Below are 27216 nucleotides of genomic sequence, written 5' to 3'. Positions count from 1 at the left end.
TTGCCCCCATAAACACTCTGCAAGCTGTATCCCCTTGCGTGCAGTCCTTGCCCCATAAATGCTCTGCATGCTGCATCCCCTTGTGCGCAGTCCTTGCCCACATAAACACTCTGCATGTTGCATCCCCTTGCGCGCAGTCCTTGTCCCTATAAACACTCTGCATGCTGCATCACCTTTTGCGCAGTCCTTGCCCCATAAATGCTCTGCATGTTGCATCCAATTGTGCATAGCGCATGTCCCTATAAACACTCTGCATGCTGCATCCCCTTGTGCAGTCCTTGCCGCATAAATACTCTGCATGTTGCATCCCCTTGTGCACAGTCCTTTGCCCCATAAATACTCTCCATGCTGCATCCCCTTGTGTGCAGTCCTTGCCCACATAAACTCTGCATGCTGCATCCCCTTGTGTGCCGCCCTTGCCCCCATAAATGCTCTGCATGATGCATCCACTTGTGCATAGCCCATGACCCTATAAACACTCTGCATGCTGCATCCGCTTGTGCACAGTCCTTGCCCACATAAACACTCTGCATGTTGCATCCCCTTGCGCGCAGTCCTTGCCCCATAAATGATCTTGATGTTGCATCCCCTTGTGCGCAGTCCTTGTCCCTATAAACACTCTGCGTGCTGCATCCCCTTGTGCGTAGCCCTTGCCCACATAAACACTCTGCATGATGCATCCCCTTTGTTCGCAGTCCTTGCCCACATAAACACTCTGCATGTTGCATCCACTTGTGCGCAGTCCTTGCCGCATAAATACTCTGCATGTAGCATCAACTTGTGCGCAGTCCTTGCCCACATAAACACTCTGCATGCTGCATCCCCTTGTGTGCAGTCCTTGCCCCATGAATGCTCTGCATGTTGCATCCACTTGTGGGCAGTCCTTGCCGCATAAATACTCTGCATGTTGCATCCCCTTGTGCGCAGTCCTTGCCCCTGTAAACAATCTGCAAGCTTTAACCCCTCGCGCGCAGTCCTTGCCCCATAAATGATCTTCATGTTGCATCCACTTGTGCGCATGCCTTGCCCCCATAAACACTCTGCAAGCTGTATCCCCTTGCGTGCAGTCCTTGTCCCATAAATGCTCTGCATGCTGCATCCCCTTGTGCGTAGTCCTTGCCCCTATAAACACTCAGCATGTTGCATCCCCTTGCGCGCAGTCCTTGCCCCATAAATCATCTTCATGCTGCATCCCCTTGTGCGCAGTCCTTGCCCATATAAACACTCTGCAAGCTGTATCCCCTTGCGCGCAGTCCTTGCCCCATAAATTATCTTCATGTTGCATCCACTTGTGCGCAGTCCTTGCCCACATAAACACATACTCTGCATGCTGCATCCCTTTGTGCGCAGTCCTTGCCCCATAAATGTTCTGCATGTTGCATTTACTTGTGCGCAGTCCTTGCCGCATAAATACACTGCATGCTGCATCCCCTTGTGTGGTCCTTGCCGCATAAATACTCTGCATGTTGCATCCCCTTGTGTGCAGTCCTTGCCCCTGTAAACACTCTGCAAGCTGTATCCCCTTGCGCGCAGTCCTTGCCCCATAAATTATCTTCATGTTGCATCCACTTGTGCGCAGTCCTTGCCCCATAAATGATCTTCATGTTGCATCCACTTGTGCGCAGTCCTTGTCCCTATAAACACTCTGCGTGCAGCATCCCCTTGTGCGTAGCCCTTGCCCACATAAACACTCTGCATGATGCATCCCCTTGTGCGCAGTCCTTGCCAAAATAAACACTCTGCATGTTGCATCCACTTGTGCGCAGTCCTTGCCCTGTAAACAATCTGCAAGCTTTACCCCCTCGCGGGCAGTCCTTGCCCCATAAATGATCTTCATGTTGCATCCACTTGTGCGCAGTTCTTTCTACATAAATATTCTGCATGTTGTATCCACTTGTGCGCAGTCCTTGCTGCATCAATACTCTGCATGTTGCATCCCCGAGTGCGCAGTCCTTGCCCCTATAAACACTCTGCAAGCTGTATCCCCTTGCGCGCAGTCCTTGCCCCATAAATTATCTTCATGTTGCATCCACTTGTGCGCAGTCCTTGCCGCATAAATACTCTGCATGTTGCATCCCCTGTGTGCAGTTCTTGCCCCTATAAACACTCTGCAAGCTGTATCCCCTTGCGCGCAGTCCTTGCCCCATAAATGCTCTGCATGTTGCATCCACTTGTGCGCAGTCCTTGCCCCCATAAACACTCTGCAAGCTGTATCCCCTTGCGTGCAGTCCTTGCCCCATAAATGCTCTGCATGCTGCATCCCCTTGTGCGCAGTCCTTGCCCCATAAATGCTCTGCATGCTGCATCCCCTTGTGCGCAGTTCTTGTCGCATAAATACTCTGCATGTTGCATCCCCTTGTGCACAGTCCTTGCCCCTATAAACACTCTGCAAGCTGTATCACCTTGCGCGCAGTCCTTGCCCCATAAATGCTCTGCATGTTGCATCCACTTGTGCGCAGTCCTTGCCGCATAAATACTCTGCATGTTGCATCCCCTTGTGCACAGTCCTTGCCCCTATAAACACTGTGCAAGCTGTATCCCCTTGCGCGCAGTCCTTGCCCCATAAATGCTCTGCATGTCGCATCCACTTGCGCGCAGTCCTTGCCCCATAAATGCTCTGCATGTTGCATCTCCTTGCGCGCAGTCCTTGCCCCATAAATTATCTTCATGTTGCATCCCCTTGTGTGCAGTCCCTGCCCCAGAAACTATCTTCATGTTGCATCCCCTTGTGGGCAGTCCTTGCCCCAGAAACTATCGTCATGTTGCATCCCCTTGTGCGCAGTCCTTGCCCCATGAGTTATCTTCATGTTGCATCCACTTGTGCGCAGTCCTTGCCCCATAAATGATCTTCATGTTGCATCCCCTTGTGCGCAGTCCTTGCCCCTTTAAACACTCTGCATGCTGCATCCACCTGTGCGCAGTCCTTGACACATAAATATTCTGCATGTTGCACTCTGCATGCTGCATCCCCTTGTGTGCCACTGTTGCCCCCATAAATGCTCTGCATGTTGCATCCAATTGTGCATAGCCCATGTCCCTATAAACACTCTGAATGCTGCATCCGCTTGTGCGCAGTCCTTGCCCACATAAACACTCTGCATGTTGCACCCACTTGTGCGCATTCCTTGCCCCCATAAACACTCTGCAAGCTGTATCCCCTTGCGTGCAGTCCTTGCCCCATAAATGCTCTGCATGTTGCATCCCCTTGCGCGCAGTCCTTGCCGCATAAATACTCTGCATGCTGCATCCCCTTGTGTGCCGTCCTTGCCCCCATAAATGCTCTGCATATTGCATCCCCTTGTGCGCAGTCCTTGTCCCTATAAACACTCTGCATGTTGCATCACCTTTTGCGCAGTCCTTGCCCCATAAATGCTCTGCATGTTGCATCCACTTGTGCATAGCGCATGTCCCTATAAACACTCTGCATGCTGCATCCCCTTGTGCAGTCCTTGCCGCGTAAATACTCTGCATGTTGCATCCCCTTGTGCACAGTCCTTGCCCCCATAAATACTCTGCATGCTGCATCCCCTTGTGTGCAGTCCTTGCCCACATAAACTCTGCATGCTGCATCCCCTTGTGTGCCGCCCTTGCCGCCATAAATGCTCTGCATGATGCATCCACTTGTGCATAGCCCATGACCCTATAAACACTCTGCATGCTGCATCCGCTTGTGCGCAGTCCTTACCCACATAAACACTCTGCAAGTTGCATCCCCTTGCGCGCAGTCCTTGCCCCATAAATGATCTTGATGTTGCATCCCCTTGTGCGCAGTCCTTGTCCCTATAAACACTCTGCATGTTGCATCCCCTTGCGCGCAGTCCTTGCCCCATAAATCATCTTCATGCTGCATCCCCTTGTGCGCAGTCCTTGCCCATATAAACACTCTGCAAGCTGTATCCCCTTGCGCGCAGTCCTTGCCCCATAAATTATCTTCATGTTGCATCCACTTGTGCGCAGTCCTTGCCCACATAAACACATACTCTGCATGCTGCATCCCTTTGTGCGCAGTCCTTGCCCCATAAATGTTCTGCATGTTGCATTTACTTGTGCGCAGTCCTTGCCGCATAAATACACTGCATGCTGCATCCCCTTGTGTGGTCCTTGCCGCATAAATACTCTGCATGTTGCATCCCCTTGTGTGCAGTCCTTGCCCCTGTAAACACTCTGCAAGCTGTATCCCCTTGCGCGCAGTCCTTGCCCCATAAATTATCTTCATGTTGCATCCACTTGTGCGCAGTCCTTGCCCCATAAATGATCTTCATGTTGCATCCACTTGTGCGCAGTCCTTGTCCCTATAAACACTCTGCGTGCAGCATCCCCTTGTGCTTAGCCCTTGCCCACATAAACACTCTGCATGATGCATCCCCTTGTGCGCAGTCCTTGCCAAAATAAACACTCTGCATGTTGCATCCACTTGTGCGCAGTCCTTGCCCTGTAAACAATCTGCAAGCTTTACCCCCTCGCGGGCAGTCCTTGCCCCATAAATGATCTTCATGTTGCATCCACTTGTGCGCAGTTCTTTCTACATAAATATTCTGCATGTTGTATCCACTTGTGCGCAGTCCTTGCTGCATCAATACTCTGCATGTTGCATCCCCGAGTGCGCAGTCCTTGCCCCTATAAACACTCTGCAAGCTGTATCCCCTTGCGCGCAGTCCTTGCCCCATAAATTATCTTCATGTTGCATCCACTTGTGCGCAGTCCTTGCCGCATAAATACTCTGCATGTTGCATCCCCTGTGTGCAGTTCTTGCCCCTATAAACACTCTGCAAGCTGTATCCCCTTGCGCGCAGTCCTTGCCCCATAAATGCTCTGCATGTTGCATCCACTTGTGCGCAGTCCTTGCCCCCATAAACACTCTGCAAGCTGTATCCCCTTGCGTGCAGTCCTTGCCCCATAAATGCTCTGCATGCTGCATCCCCTTGTGCGCAGTCCTTGCCCCATAAATGCTCTGCATGCTGCATCCCCTTGTGCGCAGTTCTTGTCGCATAAATACTCTGCATGTTGCATCCCCTTGTGCACAGTCCTTGCCCCTATAAACACTCTGCAAGCTGTATCACCTTGCGCGCAGTCCTTGCCCCATAAATGCTCTGCATGTTGCATCCACTTGTGCGCAGTCCTTGCCGCATAAATACTCTGCATGTTGCATCCCCTTGTGCACAGTCCTTGCCCCTATAAACACTGTGCAAGCTGTATCCCCTTGCGCGCAGTCCTTGCCCCATAAATGCTCTGCATGTCGCATCCACTTGCGCGCAGTCCTTGCCCCATAAATGCTCTGCATGTTGCATCTCCTTGCGCGCAGTCCTTGCCCCATAAATTATCTTCATGTTGCATCCCCTTGTGTGCAGTCCCTGCCCCAGAAACTATCTTCATGTTGCATCCCCTTGTGGGCAGTCCTTGCCCCAGAAACTATCGTCATGTTGCATCCCCTTGTGCGCAGTCCTTGCCCCATGAGTTATCTTCATGTTGCATCCACTTGTGCGCAGTCCTTGCCCCATAAATGATCTTCATGTTGCATCCCCTTGTGCGCAGTCCTTGCCCCTTTAAACACTCTGCATGCTGCATCCACCTGTGCGCAGTCCTTGCCACATAAATATTCTGCATGTTGCACTCTGCATGCTGCATCCCCTTGTGTGCCACTGTTGCCCCCATAAATGCTCTGCATGTTGCATCCAATTGTGCATAGCCCATGTCCCTATAAACACTCTGAATGCTGCATCCGCTTGTGCGCAGTCCTTGCCCACATAAACACTCTGCATGTTGCACCCACTTGTGCGCATTCCTTGCCCCCATAAACACTCTGCAAGCTGTATCCCCTTGCGTGCAGTCATTGCCCCATAAATGCTCTGCATGTTGCATCCCCTTGCGCGCAGTCCTTGCCGCATAAATACTCTGCATGCTGCATCCCCTTGTGTGCCGTCCTTGCCCCCATAAATGCTCTGCATATTGCATCCCCTTGTGCGCAGTCCTTGTCCCTATAAACACTCTGCATGTTGCATCACCTTTTGCGCAGTCCTTGCCCCATAAATGCTCTGCATGTTGCATCCACTTGTGCATAGCGCATGTCCCTATAAACACTCTGCATGCTGCATCCCCTTGTGCAGTCCTTGCCGCGTAAATACTCTGCATGTTGCATCCCCTTGTGCACAGTCCTTGCCCCCATAAATACTCTGCATGCTGCATCCCCTTGTGTGCAGTCCTTGCCCACATAAACTCTGCATGCTGCATCCCCTTGTGTGCCGCCCTTGCCGCCATAAATGCTCTGCATGATGCATCCACTTGTGCATAGCCCATGACCCTATAAACACTCTGCATGCTGCATCCGCTTGTGCGCAGTCCTTACCCACATAAACACTCTGCAAGTTGCATCCCCTTGCGCGCAGTCCTTGCCCCATAAATGATCTTGATGTTGCATCCCCTTGTGCGCAGTCCTTGTCCCTATAAACACTCTGCGTGCTGCATCCCCTTGTGCGTAGCCCTTACTCACATAAACACTCTGCATGATGCATCCCCTTGTGCGCAGTCTTGCCCACATAAACACTCTGCATGTTGCATCCACTTGTGCGGAGTCCTTGCCGCATAAATACTCTGCATGTTGCATCAACTTGTGCGCAGTCCTTGCCCACATAAACACTCTGCATGCTGCATCCCCTTGTGTGCAGTCCTTGCCTCATAAATGCTCTGCATGTTGCATCCACTTGTGGGTAGTCCTTGCCGCATAAATACTCTGCATGTTGCATCACCTTGTGCGCAGTCCTTGCACCTGTAAACAATCTGCAAGCTTTACCCCCTCGCGTGCAGTACTTGCCCCATAAATGATCTTCATGTTGCATCCACTTGTGTGCATTCCTTGCCCCCATAAACACTCTGCAAGCTGTATCCCCTTGCGTGCAGTCCTTGTCCCATAAATGCTCTGCATGCTGCATCCCCTTGTGCGTAGTCCTTGCCCCTATAAACACTCAGCATGTTGCATCCCCTTGCGCGCAGTCCTTGCCCCATAAATCATCTTCATACTGCATCCCCTTGTGAGCAGTCCTTGCCCATATAAACACTCTGCAAGCTGTATCCCCTTGCGCGCAGTCCTTGCCCCATAAATTATCTTCATGTTGCATCCACTTGTGTGCAGTCCTTGCCCCTAAATGATCTTCATGTTGCATCCACTTGTGCACAGTCCTTGTCCCTATAAACACTCTGCATGCTGCATCCCCTTGTGCGTAGCCCTTGCCCACATAAACACACACTCTGCATGCTGCATCCCCTTGTGCGCAGTCCTTGCCCCATAAATGTTCTGCATGTTGCATTTACTTGTGCGAAGTCCTTGCCGCATAAATACTCTGCATGCTGCATCCCCTTGTATGGTCCTTGCCGCATAAATACTCTTCATGTTGCATCCCCTTGTGTGCAGTCCTTGCCCCTGTAAACACTCTGCAAGCTGTATCCCCTTGCACGCAGTCCTTGCCCCATAAATTATCTTCATGTTGCATCCACTTGTGCGCAGTCCTTGCCCCATAAATGATCTTCATGTTGCATCCACTTGTGCGCAGTCCTTGTCCCTATAAACACTCTGCGTGCTGCATCCCCTTGTGCGTAGCCCTTGCCCACATAAACACTCTGCATGATGCATCCCCTTGTGCGCAGTCCTTGCCAACATAAACACTCTGCATGTTGCATCCCCTTGTGCGCAGTCCTTGCCGCATAAATACTGTGCATGTTGCATCCCTTTGTGCGCAGTCCTTGCCACATAAATACTCTGCATGTTGCATCCCCTTTTGCGCAGTCCTTGCCTACATAAACACTCTGCATGCTGCATCCCCTTGTGCGCAGTCCTTGCCCCATAAATGCTCTGCATGTTGTATCCACTTGTGGGCAGTCCTTGCCGCATAAATACTCTGCATGTTGCATCCCCTTGTGCGCAGTCCTTGCCCCTGTAAACAATCTGCAAGCTTTACCCCCTCGCGCGCAGTCCTTGCCCCATAAATGATCTTCATGTTGCATACACTTGTGCGCATTCCTTGCCCCCATAAACACTCTGCAAGCCGTATCCCCTTGCGTGCAGTCCTTGTCCCATAAATGCTCTGCATGCTGCATCCCCTTGTGCGTAGTCCTTGCCCCATAAATTATCTTCATGTTGCATCCACTTGTGCGCAGTCCTTGCCCCATAAATGATCTTCATGTTGCCTCCACTTGTGCGCAGTCCTTGTCCCTATAAACACTCTGCATGCTGCATCCCCTTGTGCGTAGCCCTTGCCCACATAAACACACACTCTGCATGTTGCATCCCCTTGTGCGCAGTCCTTGCCCCATAAATGTTCTGCATGTTGCATTTACTTGTGCACAGTCCTTGCCGCATAAATACTCTGCATGTTGCATCCCCTTGTGTGGTCCTTGCCGCATAAATACTCTGCATGTTGCATCCCCTTGTGCGCAGTCCTTACCCCTGTAAACACTCTGCAAGCTTTATCCCCTTGCGCGCAGTCCTTGCCCCATAAATTATCTTCATGTTGCATCCACTTGTCCGCAGTCCTTGCCCCATAAATTATCTTCATGTTGCATCCACTTGTGCGCAGTCCTTGGCCCTATAAACACTCTGCATGCTGCATCCCCTTGTGCGTAGCCCTTGCCCACATAAACACACACTCTGCATGCTGCATCCCCTTGTGCGCAGTCCTTGCCCCATAAATGTTCTGCATGTTGCATTTACTTGTGCGCAGTCCTTGCCGCATAAATACTCTGCATGTTGCATCCCCTTGTGCAGAGTCCTTGCCGCATAAATACTCTGCATGTTGCAACCCCTTGTGGGCAGTCCTTGCCCCTGTAAACAATCTGCAAGCTTTATCCCCTTGCGCGCAGTCCTTGCCCCATAAATGATCTTCATGTTGCACCCTTGTGCGCATTCCTTGCCCCCATAAACATTCTGCAATCTGTATCCCCTTGTGTGCAGTCCTTGCCCCATAAATGCTCTGCATGCTGCATCCCCTTTTGCGCAGCTCTTGCTGCATAAATTCTCTGCATGTTGCATCCACTTGTGCGCAGTCCTTGCCGCATAAATACTCTGCATGTTGCATCCCTTTGTGCGCAGTCCTTGCCGCATAAATACTCTGCATGTTGCATCCCCTTGTGCGCAGTCCTTGCCCACATAAACACTCTGCATGCTGCATCCCCTTGCGCGCAGTCCTTGAACCATAAATCATCTTCATGCTGCATCCCCTTGTGCGCAGTCCTTGCCCATATAAACACTCTGCAAGCTGTATCTCCTTGCGCGCAGTCCTTGCCCCTTAAATTATCTTCATGTTGCATCCACTTGTGCGCAGTCCTTGCCCCATAAATGATCTTCATGTTGCATCCACTTGTGCGCAGTCCTTGTCCCTATAAACACTCTGCATGCTGCATCCCCTTGTGCGCAGTCCTTGCCCCATAAATGTTCTGCATGTTGCATTTACTTGTGCGCAGTCCTTGCTGCATAAATACTCTGCATGTTGCATCCCCTTGTGTGGTCCTTGCCGCATAAATACTCTGCATGTTGCATCCCCTTGTGCGCAGTCCTTGCCCCTGTAAACACTCTGCAAGCTGTATCCCCTTGCGCGCAGTCCTTGCCCCATAAATGTTCTGCATGTTGCATTTACTTGTGCGCAGTCCTTGCTGCATAAATACTCTGCATGTTGCATCCCCTTGTGTGGTCCTTGCCGCATAAATACTCTGCATGTTGCATCCCCTTGTGCGCAGTCCTTGCCCCTGTAAACACTCTGCAAGCTGTATCCCCTTGCGCGCAGTCCTTGCCCCATAAATTATCTTCATTTTGCATCCACTTGTGTGCAGTCCTTGCCCCATAAATGATCTTCATGTTGCATCCACTTGTGGGCAGTCCTTGTCCCTATAAACACTCTGTGTGCTGCATCCCCTTGTGCGTAGCCCTTGCCCACATAAACACTCTGCATGATGCATCCCCTTGTGCACAGTCCTTGCCCACATAAACACTCTGCATGTTGCATCCACATGTGCGCAGTCCTTGCCGCATAAATACTCTGCATGTTGCATCCCTTTGTGCGCAGTCCTTGCCGCATAAATACTCTGCATGTTGCATCCCCTTGTGCGCAGTCCTTGCCCACATAAACACTCTGCATGTTGCATCCACATGTGCGCAGTCCTTGCCGCATAAATACTCTGCTTGTTGCATCCCTTTGTGCGCAGTCCTTGCCGCATAAATACTCTGCATGCTGCATCCCCTTGTGCGCAGTCCTTGCCCCATAAATGTTCTGCATGTTGCATTTACTTGTGCGCAGTCCTTGCCGCATAAATACTCTGCATGTTGCATCCCCTTGTGCGCAGTCCTTGCCCCTGTAAACAATCTGCAAGCTTTATCCCCTTGCGCGCAGTCCTTGCCCCATAAATGATCTTCATGTTGCACCCTTGTGCGCATTCCTTGCCCCATAAATGCTCTGCATGCTGCATCCCCTTTTGCGCAGTTCTTGCTGAATAAATACTCTGCATGTTGCATCGACTTGTGTGCAGTCCTTGCCGCATCAATACTCTGAATGTTGCATCCCCTTGTGCGCAGTCCTTGCCCATATAAACACTCTGTAAGCTGTATCCCCTTGTGCGCAGTCCTTGCCCCATAAATTATCTTCATGTTGCATCCACTTGTGCGCAGTCCTTGCCGCATAAATACTCTACATGTTACATCCCGTGTGCAGTTTTTGCCCCATAAATACTCTGCAAGATGTATCCCCTTGCACGCAGTCCTTGCCCCATAAATGCTCTGCATGTTGCATCCACTTGTGCACAGTCCTTGCTGCATAAATACTCTGCATGTTGCATCCCCTTGTGCGCAGTCCTTGCCCCTATAAATACTCTGCAAGCTGTATCCACTTGCGCGCAGTCCTTGCCCCATAAATTATCTCCATGTTGCATCCCCTTGTGTGCCGTCCTTGCCCCCATAAATCATCTTCATGCTGTATCCCCTGGCGCGCAGTCCTTGCCCCATAAATTATCTTCATGTTGCATCCACTTGTGCGCAGTCCTTGCCCCATAAATGATCTTCATGTTGCATCCACTTGTGCACAGTCCTTGTCCCTATAAACACTCTGCATGCTGCATCCCCTTGTGCGTAGCCCTTGCCCACATAAACACACACTCTGCATGCTGCATCCCCTTGTGCGCAGTCCTTGCCCCATATATGTTCTGCATGTTGCATTTACTTGTGCGCAGTCCTTGCCGCATAAATACTCTGCATGTTGCATCCCCTTGTCTGGTCCTTGCCACATAAATACTCTGCATGTTGCATCCCCTTGTGCGCAGTCCTTGCCCCTGTAAACACTCTGCAAGCTGTATCCCCTTGCGCGCAGTCCTTTCCCCATAAATTATCTTCATGTTGCATCCACTTGTGCGCACTCCTTGTCCCATAAATGATCTTCATTTTGCATCCACTTGTGCGCAGTCCTTGTCCCTATAAACACTCTGCATGTTGCATCCACTTGTGCGCCGTCCTTGCCGCATAAATACTCTGCATGTTGCATCCCTTTGTGCGCAGTCCTTGCCGCATAAATACTCTGCATGTTGCATCCCCTTGTGCGCAGTCCTTGCCCACATAAACACTCTGCATGCTGCATCCCCTTGTGCGCAGTCCTTGCCCATAAATGTTCTGCATGTTGCATTTACTTATGCGCAGTCCTTGCCGCATAAATACTCTGTATGTTGCATCCCCTTGTGTGGTCCTTGCCGCATAAATACTCTGCATGTTGCATCCCCTTGTGCGCAGTCCTTGCCCCTGTAAACAATCTGCAAGCTTTATCCACTTGCGCGCAGTCCTTGCCCCATTAATGATCTTCATGTTGCACCCTTGTGCGCATTCCTTGCCCCATAAATGCTCCTCATGCTGCATCCCCTTTTGCGCAGTTCTTGCTGCATAAATACTCTGCATGTTGCATCCACTTGTGTGCAGTCCTTGCCGCATCAATACTCTGAATGTTGCATCCCCTTGTGCGCAGTCCTTGCCCATATAAACACTCTGTAAGCTGTATCCCCTTGTGCGCAGTCCTTGCCCCATAAATTATTTTCATGTTGCATCCACTTGTGCGCAGTCCTTGCTGCATAAATACTCTACATGTTGCATCCCGTGTGCAGTTTTTGCCCCATAAATACTCTGCAAGATGTATCCCCTTGCACGCAGTCCTTGCCCCATAAATGCTCTGCATGTTGCATCCACTTGTGCACAGTCCTTGCTGCATATATACTCTGCATGTTGCATCCCCTTGTGCGCAGTCCTTGCCCCTATAAATCCTCTGCAAGCTGTATCTCCTTGCGCGCAGTCCTTGCCCCATAAATTATCTTCATGTTGCATCCCCTTTTGTGCCCTCCTTGCCCCCATAAATGATATTCATGTTGCATCCCCTTGTGCGCAGTCCTTGCCCACATAAACACTCTGCATGCTGCATCGCCTTGTGCGCAGTCCTTGCCCCATAAATGCTCTGCATGTTGCAACCACTTGTGCACAGTCCTTGCCGCATAAATACTCTGCATGTTGCATCCCCTTGTGCTCAGTCCGTACCCACATAAACACTCTGCAAGCTGTATCCCCTTGCGTGCAGTCCTTGCCCCATAAATGGTCTTCATGTTGCATCCCCTTGTGCGCAGTCCTTGCCGCATAAACACTCTGCATGTTGCATCCCCTGTGTGCAGTCCTTGCCCCTATAAACACTCTGCAAGCTGTATCCCCTTGCGCGCAGTCCTTGCCCCATAAATTATCTTCAATGTGCATCCCCTTGTGTGCAGTCCTTGCCCCAGAAATTATCTTCATGTTGCATCCCCTTGTGCGCAGTCCTTGCCCCATAAATGCTCTGCATGCTGCATCCCCTTGTGCGCAGTCCTTGCCCACATAAACTCTGCATGCTGCATCCCCTTGTGTGCCGCCCTTGCCCCCATAAATGCTCTGCATGTTGCATCCACTTGTGCATAGCCCATGTCCCTATAAACACTCTGCATGCTGCACCCACTTGTGCGCATTCCTTGCCCCATAAACGCTCTGCAAGCTGTATCCCCTTGTGCGCAGTCCTTACCCCTGTAAACACTCTGCAAGCTGTATCCCCTTGCGCGCAGTCCTTGCCCCATAAATTATCTTCATGTTGCATCCACTAGTGCGCAGTCCTTGCCCCATAAATCATCTTCATGTTGCATCCACTTGTGCGCAGTCCTTCTCCCTATAAACACTCTGCATGCTGCATCCCCTTGTGCGCAGTCCTTGCCCCATAAATGTTCTGCATGTTGCATTTACTTGTGCGCAGTCCTTGCCGCATAAATACTCTGCATGTTGCATCCCCTTGTGTGCTCCTTGCCGCATAAATACTCTGCATGTTGCAACCCCTTGTGCGCAGTCCTTGCCCCCATAAACACTCTGCAAGCTGTATCCCCTTGCGTGCAGTCCTTGCCCCATAAATGATCTTCATGTTGCACCCTTGTGCGCATTCCTTGCCCCCCATAAACACTCTGCAAGCTGTATCCCCTTGTGTGCAGTCCTTGCCCCATAAATGCTCTGCATGCTGCATCCTCTTTTGCGCAGTTCTTGATGCATAAATTCTCTGCATGTTGCATCCACTTGTGTGCAGTCCTTGCCGCATAAATACTCTGCATGTTGCATCCCCTGTGTGCAGTTCTTGCCCCTATAAACACTCTGCAAGCTGTATCCCCTTGCACGCAGTCCTTGCCCCATAAATTCTCTGCATGTTGCATCCACTTGTGCGCAGTCCTTGCCCCCATTAACACTCTGCATGTTGCATCCACTTGTGCGCACTCCTTGCCGCATAAATACTCTACATGTTGCATCCTGTGTGCAGTTTTTGCCCCATAAATACTCTGCAAGATGTATCCCCTTGCACGCAGTCCTTGCCCCATAAATGCTCTGCATGTTGCATCCACTTGTGCACAGTCCTTGCTGCATAAATACTCTGCATGTTGCATCCCTTTGTGCGCAGTTCTTGCCCCTATAAATACTCTGCAAGCTGTATCCCCTTGCGCGGAGTCCTTGCCCCATAAATTATCTTCATGTTGCATCCCCTTGTGTGCCGTCCTTGCCCCCATAAATCATCTTCATGCTGCACCCCCTTGTGCGCAGTCCTGGCCCATATAAACACTCTGCAAGCTGTATCCCCTTGCGCGCAGTCCTTGCCCCATAAATTATCTTCATGTTGCATCCACTTGTGCGCAGTCCTTGCCCCATAAATGATCTTCATGTTGCATCCACTTGTGCGCAGTCCTTGTCCCTATAAACACTCTGCATGCTGCATCCCCTTGTGCGCAGTCCTTGCCCCATAAATGTTCTGCATGTTGCATTTACTTGTGCGCAGTCCTTGCCGCATAAATACTCTGCATGTTGCATCCCCTTGTGCGCAGTCCTTGCCCCTGTAAACACTCTGCAAGCTGTATCCCCTTGCGCGCAGTCCTTGCCCCATAAATTATCTTCATGTTGCATCCACTTGTGCGCAGTCCTTGCCCCATAAATGATCTTCATGTTGCATCCACTTGTGCGCAGTCCTTGTCCCTATAAACAGTCTGCGTGCTGCATCCCCTTGGGCGTAGCCCTTGCCAACATAAACACTCTGCATGCTGCATCCCCTTGTGCGCAGTCCTTGCCCCATAAATGTTCTGCATGTTGCATTTACTTATGCGCAGTCCTTGCCGCATAAATACTCTGCATGTTGCATCCCCTTGTGTGGTCCCTGCCGCATAAATACTCTGCATGTTGCATCCCCTTGTGCGCAGTCCTTGCCCCTGTAAACAATCTGCAAGCTTTATCCACTTGCGCGCAGTCCTTGCCCCATTAATGATCTTCATGTTGCACCCTTGTGCGCATTCCTTGCCCCATAAATGCTCCTCATGCTGCATCACCTTTTGCGCAGTTCTTGCTGCATAAATACTCTGCATGTTGCATCCACTTGTGTGCAGTCCTTGCCGCATCAATACTCTGAATGTTGCATCCCCTTGTGCGCAGTCCTTGCCCATATAAACACTCTGTAAGCTGTATCCCCTTGTGCGAAGTCCTTGCCCCATAAATTATCTTCATGTTGCATCCACTTGTGCGCAGTCCTTGCCGCATAAATACTCTACATGTTGCATCCCGTGTGCAGTTTTTCCCCCATAAATACTCTGCAAGATGTATCCCCTTGCACGCAGTCCTTGCCCCATAAATGCTCTGCATGTTGCATCCACTTGTGCACAGTCCTTGCTGCATAAATACTCTGCATGTTGCATCCCCTTGTGCGCAGTCCTTGCCCCTATAAATACTCTGCAAGCTGTATCTCCTTGCGCGCAGTCCTTGCCCCATAAATTATCTTCATGTTGTATCCCCTTGTGTGCCGTCCTTGCCCCCATAAATGATATTCATGTTGCATCCCCTTGTGTGCAGTCCTTGCCCACATAAACACTCTGCATGCTGCATCCCCTTGTGCGCAGTCCTTGCCCCATAAATGCTCTGCATGTTGCAACCACTTGTGCACAGTCCTTGCCGCATAAATACTCTGCATGTTGCATCCCCTTGTGCGCAGTCCGTACCCACATAAACACTCTGCAAGCTGTATCCCCTTGCGTGCAGTCCTTGCCCCATAAATGGTCTTCATGTTGCATCCCCTTGTGCGCAGTCCTTGCCACATAAACACTCTGCATGTTGCATCCCCTGTGTGCAGTCCTTGCCCCTATAAACACTCTGCAAGCTGTATCCCCTTGCGCGCAGTCCTTGCCCCATAAATTATCTTAAATGTGCATCCCCTTGTGTGCAGTCCTTGCCCCAGAAATTATCTTCATGTTGCATCCCCTTGTGCGCAGTCCTTGCCCCATAAATGATCTTCATGTTGCATCCACTTGTGCGCAGTCCTTGCCCCATAAATGCTCTGCATGCTGCATCCCCTTGTGCGCAGTCCTTGCCCACATAAACTCTGCATGCTGCATCCCCTTGTGTGCCGCCCTTGCCCCCATAAATGCTCTGCATGTTGCATCCACTTGTGCATAGCCCATGTCCCTATAAACACTCTGCATGCTGCACCCACTTGTGCGCATTCCTTGCCCCATAAACGCTCTGCAAGCTGTATCCCCTTGTGCGCAGTCCTTACCCCTGTAAACACTCTGCAAGCTGTATCCCCTTGCGCGCAGTCCTTGCCCCATAAATTATCTTCATGTTGCATCCACGTGTGTGCAGTCCTTGCCCCATAAAAATGATCTTCATGTTGCATCCACTTGTGCGCAGTCCTTGTCCCTATAAACACTCTGCATGCTGCATCCCCTTGTGCGCAGTCCTTGCCCCATAAATGTTCTGCATGTTGCATTTACTTGTGCGCAGTCCTTGTCGCATAAATACTCTGCATGTTGCATCCCCTTGTGTGCTCCTTGCCGCATAAATACTCTGCATGTTGCAACCCCTTGTGCGCCGTCCTTGCCCCCATAAACACTCTGCAAGCTGTATCCCCTTGCGTGCAGTCCTTGCCCCATAAATGATCTTCATGTTGCACCCTTGTGCGCATTCCTTGCCCCCATAAGCACTCTGCAAGCTGTATCCCCTTGTGTGCAGTCCTTGCCCCATAAATGCTCTGCATGCTGCATCCCCTTTTGCGCAGTTCTTGCTGCATAAATTCTCTGCATGTTGCATCCACTTGTGTGCAGTCCTTGCCGCATAAATACTCTGCATGTTGCATCCCCTGTGTGCAGTTCTTGCCCCTATAAACACTCTGCAAGCTGTATCCCCTTGCGCGCAGTCCTTGCCCCATAAATTCTCTGCATGTTGCATCCACTTGTGCGCAGTCCTTGCCCCCATAAACACTCTGCAAACTGTATCCCCTTGCGTGCAGTCCTTGCCCCATAAATGCTCTGCATGCTGCATCCCCTTGTGCGCAGTCCTTGCCCCATAAATGCTCTGCATGCTGCATCCACTTGTGCGCAGTCCTTGCCGCATAAATACTCTGAATGTTGCATCCCCTTGTGCGCAGTCCTTGCCCATATAAACACTCTGTAAGCTGTATCCCCTTGTGCGCAGTCCTTGCCCCATAAATTATCTTCATGTTGCATCCACTTGTGCGCACTCCTTGCCGCATAAATACTCTACATGTTGCATCCTGTGTGCAGTTTTTGCCCCATAAATACTCTGCAAGATGTATCCCCTTGCACGCAGTCCTTGCCCCATAAATGCTCTGCATGTTGCATCCACTTGTGCACAGTCCTTGCTGCATAAATACTCTGCATGTTGCATCCCCTTGTGCGCAGTTCTTGCCCCTATAAATACTCTGCAAGCTGTATCCCCTTGCGCGCAGTCCTTGCCCCATAAATTATCTTCATGTTGCATCCCCTTGTGTGCCGTCCTTGCCCCCATAAATCATCTTCATGCTGCATCCCCTTGTGCGCAGTCCTTGCCCCATCTATGTTCTGCATGTTGCATTTACTTGTGCGCAGTCCTTGCCGCATAAATACTCTGCATGTTGCATCCCCTTGTGTAGTCCTTGCCACATAAATACTCTGCATGTTGCATCCCCTTGTGCGCAGTCCTTGCCCCTGTAAACACTCTGCAAGCTGTATCCCCTTGCGTGCAGTCCTTGCCCCATAAATTATCTTCATGTTGCATCCACTTGTGCGCACTCCTTGTCCCATAAATGATCTTCATTTTGCATCCACTTGTGCGCAGTCCTTGTCCCTATAAACACTCTGCATGTTGCATCCACTTGTGCGCCGTCCTTGCCGCATAAATACTCTGCATGTTGCATCCCTTTGTGCGCAGTCCTTGCCGCATAAATACTCTGCATGTTGCATCCCCTTGTGCGCAGTCCTTGCCCACATAAACACTCTGCATGCTGCATCCCCTTGTGCGCAGTCCTTGCCCCATAAATGTTCTGCATGTTGCATTTACTTATGCCCAGTCCTTGCCGCATAAATACTCTGCATGTTGCATCCCCTTGTGTGGTCCTTGCCACATAAATACTCTGCATGTTGCATCCCCTTGTGCGCAGTCCTTGCCCCTGTAAACAATCTGCAAGCTTTATCCACTTGCGCGCAGTCCTTGCCCCATTAATGATCTTCATGTTGCACCCTTGTGCGCATTCCTTGCCCCATAAATGCTCCTCATGCTGCATCCCCTTTTGCGCAGTTCTTGCTGCATAAATACTCTGCATGTTGCATCCACTTGTGTGCAGTCCTTGCCGCATCAATACTCTGAATGTTGCATCCCCTTGTGCTCAGTCCTTGCCCATATAAACATTCTGTAAGCTGTATCCCCTTGTGCGCAGTCCTTGCCCCATAAATTATCTTCATGTTGCATCCACTTGTGCGCAGTCCTTGCCGCATAAATACTCTACATGTTGCATCCCGTGTGCAGTTTTTGCCCCATAAATACTCTGCAAGATGTATCCCCTTGCACGCAGTCCTTGCCCCATAAATGCTCTGCATGTTGCATCCACTTGTGCACAGTCCTTGCTGCATAAATACTCTGCATGTTGCATCCCCTTGTGCGCAGTCCTTGCCCCTATAAATACTCTGCAAGCTGTATCTCCTTGCGCGCAGTCCTTGCCCCATAAATTATCTTCATTTTGCATCCCCTTGTGTGCCGTCCTTGCCCCCATAAATGATATTCATGTTGCATCCCCTTGTGCGCAGTCCTTGCCCACATAAACACTCTGCATGCTGCATCCCCTTGTGCGCAGTCCTTGCCCCATAAATGCTCTGCATGTTGCAACCACTTGTGCACAGTCCTTGCCGCATAAATACTCTGCATGTTGCATCCACTTGCGCGCAGTCCTTGCCCCATAAATGCTCTGCATGTTGCATCCCCTTGCGCGCAGTCCTTGCCCCATAAATTATCTTCATGTTGCATCCCCTTGTGTGCAGTCCTTGCCCCAGAAATTATCTTCATGTAGTATCCCCTTGTGGGCAGTCCTTGCCCCAGAAACTATCGTCATGTTGCATCCCCTTGTGCGCAGTCGTTGCCCCATGAATTATCTTCATGTTGCATCCACTTGTGCGCAGTCCGTACCCACATAAACACTCTGCAAGCTGTATCCCCTTGCGTGCAGTCCTTGCCCCATAAATGGTCTTCATGTTGCATCCCCTTGTGCGCAGTCCTTGCCGCATAAACACTCTGCATGTTGCATCCCCTGTGTGCAGTCCTTGCCCCTATAAACACTCTGCAAGCTGTATCCCCTTGCGCGCAGTCCTTGCCCCATAAATTATCTTAAATGTGCATCCCCTTGTGTGCAGTCCTTGCCCCAGAAATTATCTTCATGTTGCATCCCCTTGTGCGCAGTCCTTGCCCCATAAATGATCTTCATGTTGCATCTACTTGTGCGCAGTCCTTGCCCCATAAATGCTCTGCATGCTGCATCCCCTTGTGCGCAGTCCTTGCCCACATAAACTCTGCATGCTGCATCCCCTTGTGTGCCGCCCTTGCCCCCATAAATGCTCTGCATGTTGCATCCACTTGTGCATAGCCCATGTCCCTATAAACACTCTGCATGCTGCACCCACTTGTGCGCATTCCTTGCCCCATAAACGCTCTGCAAGCTGTATCCCCTTGTGCGCAGTCCTTACCCCTGTAAACACTCTGCAAGCTGTATCCCCTTGCGCGCAGTCCTTGCCCCATAAATTATCTTCATGTTGCATCCACGTGTGTGCAGTCCTTGCCCCATAAAAATGATCTTCATGTTGCATCCACTTGTGCGCAGTCCTTGTCCCTATAAACACTCTGCATGCTGCATCCCCTTGTGCGCAGTCCTTGCCCCATAAATGTTCTGCATGTTGCATTTACTTGTGCGCAGTCCTTGTCGCATAAATACTCTGCATGTTGCATCCCCTTGTGTGCTCCTTGCCGCATAAATACTCTGCATGTTGCAACCCCTTGTGCGCCGTCCTTGCCCCCATAAACACTCTGCAAGCTGTATCCCCTTGCGTGCAGTCCTTGCCCCATAAATGATCTTCATGTTGCACCCTTGTGCGCATTCCTTGCCCCCATAAGCACTCTGCAAGCTGTATCCCCTTGTGTGCAGTCCTTGCCCCATAAATGCTCTGCATGCTGCATCCCCTTTTGCGCAGTTCTTGCTGCATAAATTCTCTGCATGTTGCATCCACTTGTGTGCAGTCCTTGCCGCATAAATACTCTGCATGTTGCATCCCCTGTGTGCAGTTCTTGCCCCTATAAACACTCTGCAAGCTGTATCCCCTTGCGCGCAGTCCTTGCCCCATAAATTCTCTGCATGTTGCATCCACTTGTGCGCAGTCCTTGCCCCCATAAACACTCTGCAAACTGTATCCCCTTGCGTGCAGTCCTTGCCCCATAAATGCTCTGCATGCTGCATCCCCTTGTGCGCAGTCCTTGCCCCATAAATGCTCTGCATGCTGCATCCACTTGTGCGCAGTCCTTGCCGCATAAATACTCTGAATGTTGCATCCCCTTGTGCGCAGTCCTTGCCCATATAAACACTCTGTAAGCTGTATCCCCTTGTGCGCAGTCCTTGCCCCATAAATTATCTTCATGTTGCATCCACTTGTGCGCACTCCTTGCCGCATAAATACTCTACATGTTGCATCCTGTGTGCAGTTTTTGCCCCATAAATACTCTGCAAGATGTATCCCCTTGCACGCAGTCCTTGCCCCATAAATGCTCTGCATGTTGCATCCACTTGTGCACAGTCCTTGCTGCATAAATACTCTGCATGTTGCATCCCCTTGTGCGCAGTTCTTGCCCCTATAAATACTCTGCAAGCTGTATCCCCTTGCGCGCAGTCCTTGCCCCATAAATTATCTTCATGTTGCATCCCCTTGTGTGCCGTCCTTGCCCCCATAAATCATCTTCATGCTGCATCCCCTTGTGCGCAGTCCTTGCCCCATCTATGTTCTGCATGTTGCATTTACTTGTGCGCAGTCCTTGCCGCATAAATACTCTGCATGTTGCATCCCCTTGTGTGGTCCTTGCCACATAAATACTCTGCATGTTGCATCCCCTTGTGCGCAGTCCTTGCCCCTGTAAACACTCTGCAAGCTGTATCCCCTTGCGTGCAGTCCTTGCCCCATAAATTATCTTCATGTTGCATCCACTTGTGCGCACTCTTTGTCCCATAAATGATCTTCATTTTGCATCCACTTGTGCGCAGTCCTTGTCCCTATAAACACTCTGCATGTTGCATCCACTTGTGCGCCGTCCTTGCCGCATAAATACTCTGCATGTTGCATCCCTTTGTGCGCAGTCCTTGCCGCATAAATACTCTGCATGTTGCATCCCCTTGTGCGCAGTCCTTGCCCACATAAACACTCTGCATGCTGCATCCCCTTGTGCGCAGTCCTTGCCCCATAAATGTTCTGCATGTTGCATTTACTTATGCCCAGTCCTTGCCGCATAAATACTCTGCATGTTGCATCCCCTTGTGTGGTCCTTGCCACATAAATACTCTGCATGTTGCATCCCCTTGTGCGCAGTCCTTGCCCCTGTAAACAATCTGCAAGCTTTATCCACTTGCGCGCAGTCCTTGCCCCATTAATGATCTTCATGTTGCACCCTTGTGCGCATTCCTTGCCCCATAAATGCTCCTCATGCTGCATCCCCTTTTGCGCAGTTCTTGCTGCATAAATACTCTGCATGTTGCATCCACTTGGGTGCAGTCCTTGCCGCATCAATACTCTGAATGTTGCATCCCCTTGTGCTCAGTCCTTGCCCATATAAACATTCTGTAAGCTGTATCCCCTTGTGCGCAGTCCTTGCCCCATAAATTATCTTCATGTTGCATCCACTTGTGCGCAGTCCTTGCCGCATAAATACTCTACATGTTGCATCCCGTGTGCAGTTTTTGCCCCATAAATACTCTGCAAGATGTATCCCCTTGCACGCAGTCCTTGCCCCATAAATGCTCTGCATGTTGCATCCACTTGTGCACAGTCCTTGCTGCATAAATACTCTGCATGTTGCATCCCCTTGTGCGCAGTCCTTGCCCCTATAAATACTCTGCAAACTGTATCTCCTTGCGCGCAGTCCTTGCCCCATAAATTATCTTCATTTTGCATCCCCTTGTGTGCCGTCCTTGCCCCCATAAATGATATTCATGTTGCATCCCCTTGTGCGCAGTCCTTGCCCACATAAACACTCTGCATGCTGCATCCCCTTGTGCGCAGTCCTTGCCCCATAAATGCTCTGCATGTTGCAACCACTTGTGCACAGTCCTTGCCGCATAAATACTCTGCATGTTGCATCCACTTGCGCGCAGTCCTTGCCCCATAAATGCTCTGCATGTTGCATCCCCTTGCGCGCAGTCCTTGCCCCATAAATTATCTTCATGTTGCATCCCCTTGTGTGCAGTCCTTGCCCCAGAAATTATCTTCATGTAGTATCCCCTTGTGGGCAGTCCTTGCCCCAGAAACTATCGTCATGTTGCATCCCCTTGTGCGCAGTCGTTGCCCCATGAATTATCTTCATGTTGCATCCACTTGTGCGCAGTCCGTACCCACATAAACACTGTCCCTATAAACACTCTGTGTGCTGCATCCCCTTGTGCGTAGCCCTTGCCCACATAAACACTCTGCATGATGCATCCACTTGTGGGCAGTCCTTGCCGCATAAATACTCTGCATGTTGCATCCCCTTGTGCGCAGTCCTTGCCCCTGTAAACAATCTGCAAGCTTTACCCCCTCGCGCGCAGTCCTTGCCCCATAAATGATCTTCATGTTGCATCCACTTGTGCGCATTCCTTGCCCCCATAAACACTCTGCAAGCTGTATCCCCTTGCGTGCAGTCCTTCACCCATAAATGCTCTGCATGCTGCATCCCCTTGTGCGTAGTCCTTGCCCCTATAAACACTCAGCATGTTGCATCCCCTTGCGCGCAGTCCTTGCCCCATAAATCATCTTCATGCTGCATCCCCTTGTGAGCAGTCCTTGCCCATATAAACACTCTGCAAGCTGTATCCCCTTGCGCGCAGTCCTTGTCCCATAAATTATCTTCATGTTGCATCCACTTGTGCGCAGTCCTTGCCCCTAAATGATCTTCATGTTGCATCCACTTGTGCACAGTCCTTGTCCCTATAAACACTCTGCATGCTGCATCCCCTTGTGCGTAGCCCTTGCCCACATAAACACACACTCTGCATGCTGCATCCCCTTGTGCGCAGTCCTTGCCCCATAAATGTTCTGCATGTTGCATTTACTTGTGCGAAGTCCTTGCCGCATAAATACTCTGCATTCTGCATCCCCTTGTGTGGTCCTTGCCGCATAAATACTCTGCATGTTGCATCCCCTTGTGTGCAGTCCTTGCCCCTGTAAACACTCTGCAAGCTGTATCCCCTTGCGCGCAGTCCTTGCCCCATAAATTATCTTCATGTTGCATCCACTTGTGTGCAGTCCTTGCCCCATAAATGATCTTCATGTTGCATCCACTTGTGCGCAGTCCTTGTCCCTATAAACACTCTGTGTGCTGCATCCCCTTGTGCGTAGCCCTTGCCCACATAAACACTCTGCATGATGCATCCCCTTGTGCGCAGTCCTTGCCCACATAAACACTCTGCATGTTGCATCCACATGTGCGCAGTCCTTGCCGCATAAATACTCTGCATGTTGCATCCCTTTGTGCGCAGTCCTTGCCGCATAAATACTCTGCATGTTGCATCCCCTTGTGCGCAGTCCTTGCCCACATAAACACTCTGCATGTTGCATCCACATGTGCGCAGTCCTTGCCGCATAAATACTCTGCTTGTTGCATCCCTTTGTGCGCAGTCCTTGCCGCATAAATACTCTGCATGCTGCATCCCCTTGTGCGCAGTCCTTGCCCCATAAATGTTCTGCATGTTGCATTTACTTGTGCGCAGTCCTTGCCGCATAAATACTCTGCATGTTGCATCCCCTTGTGCGCAGTCCTTGCCCCTGTAAACAATCTGCAAGCTTTATCCCCTTGCGCGCAGTCCTTGCCCCATAAATGATCTTCATGTTGCACCCTTGTGCGCATTCCTTGCCCCATAAATGCTCTGCATGCTGCATCCCCTTTTGCGCAGTTCTTGCTGCATAAATACTCTGCATGTTGCATCCACTTGTGTGCAGTCCTTGCCGCATCAATACTCTGAATGTTGCATCCCCTTGTGCGCAGTCCTTGCCCATATTAACACTCTGTAAGCTGTATCCCCTTGTGCGCAGTCCTTGCCCCATAAATTATCTTCATGTTGCATCCACTTGTGCGCAGTCCTTGCCGCATACTCTACATGTTACATCCCGTGTGCAGTTTTTGCCCCATAAATACTCTGCAAGATGTATCCCCTTGCACGCAGTCCTTGCCCCATAAATGCTCTGCATGTTGCATCCACTTGTGCACAGTCCTTGCTGCATAAATACTCTGCATGTTGCATCCCCTTGTGCGCAGTCCTTGCCCCTATAAATACTCTGCAAGCTGTATCCACTTGCGCGCAGTCCTTGCCCCATAAATTATCTCCATGTTACATCCCCTTGTGTGCCGTCCTTGCCCCCATAAATCATCTTCATGCTGTATCCCCTTGCGCGCAGTCCTTGCCCCATAAATTATCTTCATGTTGCATCCACTTGTGCGCAGTCCTTGCCCCATAAATGATCTTCATGTTGCATCCACTTGTGCGCAGTCCTTGTCCCTATAAACACTCTGCATGCTGCATCCCCTTGTGCGTAGCCCTTGCCCACATAAACACACACTCTGCATGCTGCATCCCCTTGTGCGCAGTCCTTGCCCCATATATGTTCTGCATGTTGCATTTACTTGTGCGCAGTCCTTGCCGCATAAATACTCTGCATGTTGCATCCCCTTGTGTGGTCCTTGCCACATAAATACTCTGCATGTTGCATCCCCTTGTGCGCAGTCCTTGCCCCTGTAAACACTCTGCAAGCTGTATCCCCTTGCGCGCAGTCCTTGCCCCGTAAATTATCTTCATGTTGCATCCACTTGTGCGCACTCCTTGTCCCATAAATGATCTTCATTTTGCATCCACTTGTGCGCAGTCCTTGTCCCTATAAACACTCTGCATGTTGCATCCACTTGTGCGCCGTCCTTGCCGCATAAATACTCTGCATGTTGCATCCCTTTGTGCGCAGTCCTTGCCGCATAAATACTCTGCATGTTGCATCCCCTTGTGCGCAGTCCTTGCCCACATAAACACTCTGCATGCTGCATCCCCTTGTGCGCAGTCCTTGCCCCATAAATGTTCTGCATGTTGCATTTACTTATGCGCAGTCCTTGCCGCATAAATACTCTGCATGTTGCATCCCCTTGTGTGGTCCTTGCCGCATAAATACTCTGCATGTTGCATCCCCTTGTGCGCAGTCCTTGCCCCTGTAAACAATCTGCAAGCTTTATCCACTTGCGCGCAGTCCTTCCCCCATTAATGATCTTCATGTTGCACCCTTGTGCGCATTCCTTGCCCCATAAATGCTCCTTATGCTGCATCCCCTTTTGCGCAGTTCTTGCTGCATAAATACTCTGCATGTTGCATCCACTTGTGTGCAGTCCTTGCCGCATCAATACTCTGAATGTTGCATCCCCTTGTGCGCAGTCCTTGCCCATATAAACACTCTGTAAGATGTATCCCCTTGTGCGCAGTCCTTGCCCCATAAATTATCTTCATGTTGCATCCACTTGTGCGCAGTCCTTGCCGCATAAATACTCTACATGTTGCATCCCGTGTGCAGTTTTTGCCCCATAAATACTCTGCAAGATGTATCCCCTTGCACGCAGTCCTTGCCCCATAAATGCTCTGCATGTTGCATCCACTTGTGCACAGTCCTTGCTGCATAAATACTGTGCATGTTGCATCCCCTTGTGCGCAGTCCTTGCCCCTATAAATACTCTGCAAGCTGTATCTCCTTGCGCGCAGTCCTTGCCCCATAAATTATCTTCATGTTGCATCCCCTTGTGTGCCGTCCTTGCCCCCATAAATGATATTCATGTTGCATCCCCTTGTGTGCAGTCCTTGCCCACATAAACACTCTGCATGCTGCATCCCCTTGTGCGCAGTCCTTGCCCCATAAATGCTCTGCATGTTGCAACCACTTGTGCACAGTCCTTGCCGCATAAATACTCTGCATGTTGCATCCCCTTGTGCGCAGTCCGTACCCACATAAACACTCTGCAAGCTGTATCCCCTTGCGTGCAGTCCTTGCCCCATAAATGGTCTTCATGTTGCATCCCCTTGTGCGCAGTCCTTGCCGCATAAACACTCTGCATGTTGCATCCCCTGTGTGCAGTCCTTGCCCCTATAAACACTCTGCAAGCTGTATCCCCTTGCGCGCAGTCCTTGCCCCATAAATTATCTTCAATGTGCATCCCCTTGTGTGCAGTCCTTGCCCCAGAAATGATTTTCATGTTGCATCCCCTTGTGCGCAGTCCTTGCCCCATAAATGATCTTCATGTTGCATCCACTTGTGCGCAGTCCTTGCCCCATAAATGCTCTGCATGCTGCATCCCCTTGTGCGCAGTCCTTGCCCACATAAACTCTGCATGCTGCATCCCCTTGTGTGCCGCCCTTGCCCCCATAAATGCTCTGCATGTTGCATCCACTTGTGCATAGCCCATGTCCCTATAAACACTCTGCATGCTGCACCCACTTGTGCGCATTCCTTGCCCCATAAACGCTCTGCAAGCTGTATCCCCTTGTGCGCAGTCCTTACCCCTGTAAACACTCTGCAAGCTGTATCCCCTTGCGCGCAGTCCTTGCCCCATAAATTATCTTCATGTTGCATCCACTTGTGCGCAGTCCTTGCCCCATAAATGATCTTCATGTTGCATCCACTTGTGCGCAGTCCTTGTCCCTATAAACACTCTGCATGCTGCATCCCCTTGTGCGCAGTCCTTGCCGCATAAATACTCTGCATGTTGCATCCCCTTGTGAGCTCCTTGCCGCATAAATACTCTGCATGTTGCAACCCCTTGTGCGCAGTCCTTGCCCCCATAAACACTCTGCAAACTGTATCCCCTTGCGTGCAGTCCTTGCCCCATAAATGATCTTCATGTTGCACCCTTGTGCGCATTCCTTGCCCCCATAAACACTCTGCAAGCTGTATCCCCTTGTGTGCAGTCCTTGCCCCATAAATGCTCTGCATGCTGCATCCCCTTTTGCGCAGTTCTTGCTGCATAAATTCTCTGCATGTTGCATCCACTTGTGTGCAGTCCTTGCCGCATAAATACTCTGCATGTTGAATCCCTTGTGTGCAGTTCTTGCCCCTATAAACACTCTGCAAGCTGTATCCCCTTGCGCGCAGTCCTTG

This window comes from Ambystoma mexicanum, chromosome 13 (assembly GCF_040938575.1).
Source record: "Ambystoma mexicanum isolate Mex_15411 chromosome 13, UKY_AmexF1_1, whole genome shotgun sequence".
In the NCBI taxonomy this organism is placed as follows: domain Eukaryota; kingdom Metazoa; phylum Chordata; class Amphibia; order Caudata; family Ambystomatidae; genus Ambystoma; species Ambystoma mexicanum.
Note: the sequence above shows the minus strand (reverse complement) of the source record.